Source organism: Anopheles funestus, chromosome 2RL (assembly GCF_943734845.2).
Source record: "Anopheles funestus chromosome 2RL, idAnoFuneDA-416_04, whole genome shotgun sequence".
Lineage (NCBI taxonomy): Eukaryota > Metazoa > Arthropoda > Insecta > Diptera > Culicidae > Anopheles > Anopheles funestus.
Genome location: NC_064598.1, coordinates 84076495 through 84084163, shown reverse-complemented (window position 1 = coordinate 84084163; position 7669 = coordinate 84076495). Strand labels below are relative to the sequence as shown.

The 7669-nt window shown below is 38.8% G+C and overlaps 1 protein-coding gene across 2 annotated transcripts in view; it reads left to right on the top strand.

Moving 5' to 3' along the window:
• The first annotated feature begins 3238 nt into the window (after positions 1 to 3238).
• LOC125764490 (UV excision repair protein RAD23 homolog B-like) overlaps positions 3239 to 7669 on the top strand; it is a 219379-nt gene continuing 214948 nt past the window's right edge. The window contains exons 1-2 of one of the 2 annotated variants that reach the window (XM_049428817.1): positions 3239 to 3765; positions 4513 to 5324. The gene's annotated coding sequence lies outside the window, so the exon portion shown is untranslated. Of the gene's footprint in view, positions 3766 to 4469; positions 5325 to 7669 lie in introns of both variants that reach the window. The other variant, XM_049428816.1, reaches the window with a different exon arrangement.

Here is a 7669-nt window from a genome sequence, read left to right as displayed (position 1 = left end):
CGCGGTTCCGCCAAGAGCAAGGGACCGTTGTATATTTCTGATTTATCTTATCCATCGTTAGAATATGCTCATATCTTGTTTTGTTCAAAAACGTATGTATCAAAATTGTTTATTAAGCACCACGAAATTGCGCTACATTTGCAGAGAGGAAGATCTCATGGTGGAGTTTGTGGTATATGAGATGCATGCAAACTAAATTTTCCATATACGACAACCGCATCTCATCGGTCTCAAACAACACAACAAGCATCACAAAGCTTACGTTTAATCAGCCGTCTAAGGTCACAGAAAAGGAAGTGTGAAGCGTTTTGAAGAGAATGGTACGAGCGATACGAAATCAATATACGCAATATAGCTCTCTCTTAAACCCCAACCGATGGTTACGTTATCGAAACAATCCATGTTGTGTTATCACTGTACGTAACTCTTGCGCAAGCTAAGATAAAGTATGTTCATTTGCGCTTTTTTGTTTAGGTTTTCGAACGATTTAGCAGTTGGTTTGTGTTGGAATTACCATTGAAGCCTTTTTGTGTTGTTTTCCTTTATTATTTGCTTTTCTTTTGGGGGAGAAATGCAATGCGAACCTCAGAGCCTCACCACCGGTACTGCTGGAATACAGAATCAAGAAGTATACTTAAATTTTCTCTGTATACGAAACGTAATCAATATATTTCATATTGGAGTACCTCTCGGGCCTTACGTTGACGAACATTGTAAACGAAGTGTTATCAAACGCAACCAAGATGTGGCATACCGTGGCCGTTTGGTGGTCTTTAATGGTGATGATTCTGAGTAAGCAGCAGCATCAATATCAAACGTGTTTGATGCATTTAAGTATAAAAAAATTAATTTTTAATTTCACAAACATTTGTTTGCACAAAGCGGTTTAAATCGGATCTATTATTAGGTTCGTTTGCCGGAGTTTGAATTTGTTTAAATAATATAGTGTTCAATTTTTTTAACATTCCTTTTTAAAACCTTTATTTCCCAAACCAACTTCCTCCACCCCGCATCCCACAAACCAACTGTTCAAACAGCTGTGAATGAGAATTATTATTAAATAATAGATTGTATCTGTGATTTTAAAAACAATGTAATTAAATTAAACGAGGATGAGAGAAAACACACAAATCTGATCAGATCACATCCGTTGGGTTTGGAAGAGAAAAACCGAAAGCAGTACACAACACAAGATAAACAAAAACAAATGGAAAGTGATGTGCAAACGCAGCACGCTAACATTTGTTCTATTATCGGAACAGAGAGAAGGAAGGAAAAGAGGAGTAAAGCGAAAGGAAGAAAAACTTGTCGATGTTTTGTGCTTTCGCACAAAAACAAAAGCAAACAAACACTTCAGTTCTGCTTCAGTACAGTGCTGTACGAACATGCGTTTTCGGAACTTCGGAGAGGAATCCCAAAAAAAAAAATTGATTGTCTTTGGAAGCTTATTCAAAACTATTATACTTCTTACAATGGTATCCTTTTCTGCCAACGATGTGGGTATCGCACCGCGCACATCATTCTGGAAGCTTGGACAAAACCAAAAATACTTAAAATTAACACTTATTTAGATGCTATCGAAGGAAACAAAAAAACTATTAAGAAAACGTGTCGGAATGGTAAAACGGAAAGCAAAACGTATCGTTGCAGCTGTGCAACATGTCAAAAGCGTCAGTGCGTGGTTAGAAGCGTAGAATTATGTGTAAATTTCAAGCAAAATTCACATCTTTGGATTAATCTAAATCTTAGTTTCGCGTGTGTATGTTTGAATACTGAAGCAACAAAAAAAAAAGTGCAACACAGATCCCGCCTGGTGATGATCGGCACGTGTTTCCCCCCCGTGTGGTATTCCGTTCCGTTCATGCAAGCGCCAGCGCCCGGGATCCAACATAACACTTCGGAAAATGTAAAATAATTTTGGCAAACCCTTTTTGGTAGTAAAACTCCAGCACAAGTACTTATATAGGAAGCGCGAGTGCGCCCGCGACAACATGGAAAACCCATATACAAAAAGGATGCAACACAAAACACAAAAAAATGTAAACGGGAGAAAGAGAAACAAAAAAAAATGAAAGAAGAAATAATAACCAAACAAAACAAAAACAACTACGTACAGTCCAGTGCGGAAGAGGAAAACTGATGGAGGAAAAAAATAGAAAAATAAACGAGAAAAAGAACAGAAAAAAATGATGGACCGCGGCGCAAGCCAGCGAAACAAACCAGAAAAGAAACAAGTGAGACAAAGAAAAAGAGAGAGAGAGAGAAAATGAGAAAGGGAAAGTAGCGATAATGAAAAACAAAAACAAAATGGTACAGTGGATGAAACAACAGAAACACACTACAATATGATAATTTATATATAAATATTATATAAATAAAATTAATTTGTTGCTAATTGTTTCGCATTGTGCGTGATCCGAAGTAAAACATATCACATCAAAACATTTCTTTTTGGGTTGGAAATCAATGGGAAGAAGTATTTTAAATATTTGTTAGTTTGTAATCATTGCGAGATGAAAATTATTAAAATTATTATTTTTTAGAAGAATGATTATTTATTTGTCTCTATATTGAAAAGTTTGACGCCCCTGCAACTCCACCACTGACAACTTAACTTAAAATACCATTGACACATAGGGTTTAGAACACGGAGTGCAGTACTTGGGGTAAATACTACTCTGCGTGACAGAATGTCATATCAAGAAATTGTTTACAATATTACCACGTGTTTTTGCGGTCCGCGTTTGTACAGTGGTTTACGGGTTAAAATACAAATTATTCTTATCGGAGGCGTTTGGTTTCGTTTGTCCGTGGTTTCTTCCGTGTTGTGTATGTTGCTTTATGTTGCGCAGCTGGCCTCGATGCTGTGGCAAGTGTTCTGCAAGGGTTATGTTCCGGCAGCTTACGCCGAGTGAGTTGGTGTATGCGTGCCTCGAGCAATCGAGGCCAAGCCGGCAGGTTGTACGATTTGTTTGTTCCTTACGCGATCGAAAGTTAACGCGCGGAAATTGGTTTAAATCACAGTGTTTTTTAAATTTATTCGAACGTATTGCGGCAAATAGTGTGAGCATCAGTGTGAGTATTTTGCGCCATCATAACATCACCGATATCTACGTGAGTTTTTTTTTGCTGTTCGGTTTCAAACTGTTCCCACCAAACAGCTGTGAAAAGCATACAGCTTTTCCCCATTGCTAGGCAACCAGAGCGATTGGAGGAAAACTTGAGACGCGAGTGAGAAATCTCACCGAATGAAACATTTCCTATCGTTCTCACGCCACAAGATGAACAAGCGTGAAGTGAGAGTGAAGCTGAGAGCGATCGGGTTTCTCACGATGTGAATCAAACCATCCCCTCTAAATTCTAGCTGGCGAAGTATATTTTCCATTTTGTTTGTCTTCATACAGCGTTTTGTCCACCGTCAGCTGGTTGGTGAGCAAATAAATGTTAAACTCCTTTTGCACGCTTTTCTCTTACAATTTCCACGGTTGTGTATTGTTCTCACGCACAGTCTCTCGCACCAATTGCTCGTGAGTTTCGTCAAGCGAAGGATATTCTTGCCTGGTTTTACTCACTTACCATGACCATGATGTTTGATGCTGCATAAAGCACCAGTTCGCATTCGACTACGTACCCCGTCGGTGGAGTTTCCTATTTTCCAGCGCAGCACACTGCAGGAAGTTTGCACCGCAGGACGACGCGCCAAGTGTTTCAAACGTTTTTGTCTACAAAAAAAAAACAAAAAACGGGAAGGATTCGCGTAGTGTGGTTTGTGCTTTCTCATTGTAAATCTTTCAGTAGGGAAATTGCTGCACCAGCTATTGAAATTTCCTTTTTCCCTATATTTCAATATCACGTCGAACTTATTCAACGTCTCGTCGGTTGAAGCTTCAAGTACATGTGTGCATGGCCGTCTGCCCGACCATTGTATTTATATGCACGTAAAGGGAAAACGGATTTCCGGCACCCCCGGGGGGAAGGATAGAGGATGTTTAAGGGTGGTTTTTCTTTATTTTTATCCTTTCTTTGGTTTGGTCCTGTCTCGAACGGAGGGGCTTAAGATATTGTTCTCGACCCAGCGATACAGATCCGGGCCGAGAACTAGTTTTGCTTTTCCCTTTCCATTCCCAAGTCGGCATTTCAGCTTTGAAAGAAACATTCCCGTACGATTCGGGAAAGCTTACGATGGTTTCGGGTTGGAACCGTTCCAGAATTCACCATTAGACGATGGTTTCATTTTTCACTCTTCCCATTTTGGTCTGGTTGCCGGTTGCCCTTTCAAATGGACAATGCAATACTGCTGGTGATTTTGGCGATGATAAACCTAACGAACCAAACGCTTTTATCCTGTTGGTTTATTTTTCTCTTCTTCTGTGGTGAAAGGTTTTTTTGAGGTTTCCCTTTGCGCTAGTTTACTCAATTTCCTTCCTGTTTTTTTTCCTTTGATATTTCATCTTACGATTACTTTATAGTGTTTTCTTTTCTGTTGTTATGCCTTTCAAAAACCGAATGCAGTGCCGCAACGGTTGAGTGCAGTTGAAAGGATTTGTTAAACCGAAAGTGAGTGAAAAGTGAGTGATTGGGTGAGAGATGTTACTACCAAAAAAAAGGGGCTACGGAAAATTATTTGTAAAGTGTTTGTGAGTGTTGTGAAAGTGTGTTTTTTTAGTATAAAGCTTTTCGCATTATTAATGTTTGTGTGATATAAATTTTAATGAAAAAATAACCCACAACAGGGGTTGAGAGTGAAGTTCCCGTACAAGAAAAAGAAGAAGAAATCTTCGTGTCGTGAAGTGAAATAATAAAAAAGTTAATATAAAAAAAATAATACAAAAAAAGTGCAAAACTAGTGATACCATTAAATCCATTTCGAAATCAAATATTCTTCTTCAAGCGTTGAAGGTGATACATAACACTAATCCAAAAACCGGAGCCTGATTTACGAAACAAACCTAACCAACAAAACCCAAACATCGGTGTTTGGTGTGGTTTTGGTTCGTGTGTGTGTGTGTGTATGTGTGCGAGTTCTCGGGTCACCACAATCGCATTCGATTTCACACCCACCCCGAAAGTAGGAAGGCAAAAAAAATGAAGATTTAAATCGACTCTTGGTACATTGGTTGAAATTCTTTCCATTCGAGTGCGAGAAAGGGTCAAAAGGTGTATACCACAGTCCCACGCAACGAAACGATCCGTGCACCAACGTACCACGTTCATCTCTACCGTGGAAAATCGAATCCTTAAGTGAAGAAGCGAGTGCTACGGCGAACACACAGGCGAAAGGATTTATTTTGAAATTGAAAAACCGGACACAATCCCACGATTAGGTAAGCTCATTTATTGAGATGTTATAATATGAAAGAAGGGGGGCAACATATCGGGGCCCGAGTTTTCCGGGTGCTTGTGCTTGGAAATAAATTCACTACAGTAAAGGAATGTGGGGGAGGACTTTTATGCAAAAAAAACACACATTCCTTTACCCTTTTACTCTGAGGGGGGGCTTTCTGGAGCAAAACAAAACGAACCAAACAGTAGTTAAAACAAAAAAACTAAATAAAACAGGTGGGTTTAGCAAGCTACCAGCTGGGCCTTTCGGAAGCCCTTTTGGGAGCTCCACCGGGTGCCATCGGGTAAAAGGACAAACAAGCGCGTTCGGTCGTTTTGAAAGCAAAAGAAAACGCAATAAAACGATTTATTTATACAAAAAAAATACACCCATCGTCATGCATCGTATGTGACCCGCTGAAGCAGCAAGGGGAAAAAACTTTCGTTCAGTTTTTCGTTGTCGCTTTTTTTGGAGTTATTTTTTCCACCAATTTTTTTTTTTTTGATGGGAAATTTACTACCCAGCTCATACGCTTCTAGCGTGAGAGTGTTTCTTCGTAAAAGGTACACTTCATCGTGATGAACTTTTTGTATGGCTGTTTCGCTTTTTTTTATTATATTTCCGACGAGGATCGTATAAATATTTGAACGAAAAACAGGCTACAGGTCGTCCTTCGGTGATGGTGTGTTTTTTTTGCTTACTTTTGCATTCCTTCCAACACTGTGGTCACTTGTATCCGCGTTCCGTGATACAAACAAGCAGCACGCAGCTCGGACACCCTCGGCTCATGCGGGACAATTTAATCCTTTCAATCGCCCGAACAAGCTCATTTCCACCTTGCAGAGCAAACGTTCGCTCTTCCTTCTCCTCTCACTCTACTTTGAATCATTTCATGCGCAGAAAGCGTAAACCATTGCCATTCCAATTTTTTTTCTTCTCTTCAAACCATTAAAATGAATGCTTAAAACTGATTAGATATAAAGCCCGGCTTGCATTCGTCCTAGCCGGTACGAAAAAGTTCCACGTTACGGCTCAACAGTTGTTCCGCTTTTTTTTTGTTGCTGTTGCAACAATTCTACTTCGTCCGAGAGCACGAGCTTCAGAAGGATATTATGAGCCACTAAACAAGTTTATGGCCTCATCCCTTTAGTCTCGATTGCACTGTGGACAAGTCCCCTGGCGTAATGTGTAGTGAAAGATAATTGCAAAATAGTTTTACAATCCAGCCCGAATCTGTGGTCTCAGTAGCGCACCCTGGTGGGAAACTTCGTTTTATATTGCTTCATTTACGAATTGACACGATTTCGTTCGTTACTTTTGTGTTGGGGAAAATTTGTAAAACACAATCTACGAAATAAAAACTACGAAAAAGATGGAATAATACAAAAAGAAAAAATCAAATAAAGTATATAAAAGATTTCCTCGAGGTTTTGTAGCACGTTTTTTGGACTTCCGGCCAGCACTGCATCTACGAACCGGGTGGAAATGCAATTTTGTTGCAGTAATACTTTCTTCGGTTTCGGTTCGATGATGGCACAACAGGAAGGAACCACCTCTCTCAACAAAACGATACAGGAAATGGGATTTTATTAAGGCGAACAGCACAGGATGGGGGGGTAAGAAATTTGTTGTTTGAGCAAAGTATGAAGGGATAGGAAGAGATTAAGGACATTAAAGTTTTAGTATCTTTTCAATGCCGTACATGGTGTTTGTGTACAAGAAAGTACGTCCAACAATAAAGATGTCCATCGTGTCTTTGGGGTATGCTGACATTGTACTTTAACTTTGTTTTTTTTTATGGCCATTTTGTCGACAAATTGCAAATGCTTTTAACAATATTGTATTTATTTTGTTTGCCAGTCAGTAAGAACTGATTTCTGTTTTGTTTTTTTTGTGTTTAATCACAAAATTATGGAATAAATAGTAATGTTTTTACCATTTTCATTAAGACTGACGTTCCTTTTTGGATCCATCCAAGGAATCTTTTAAGATGTTAAACTTTTACAATTTTATTTAGGTATTGTTTCTTGTTAGATAGTATCAAACAGTTGCATAGAAGCTTCTGATATTATAGAACGAAAATAAGAAAAATATACTACGGAGGTGTAGTCATACCGTTGGACTGACATCAGACAACCAAACTCCTAAATCTTTCTAGTCAGTTTATATAGACATAGAAATCGTGATAAACCTAAGTTGAGGTAAGAAAGATTGACGTTGATGCATCTCCGAGAATGATGTAGCGAGTTAAATGATTGGTAGACAGACCTTGAGCAGACCTTGAGCAATAAATTGAAAATTAAGTATAAATAGAATGAAAGAGTTGTATTCTAAAAAAAAGCCTTA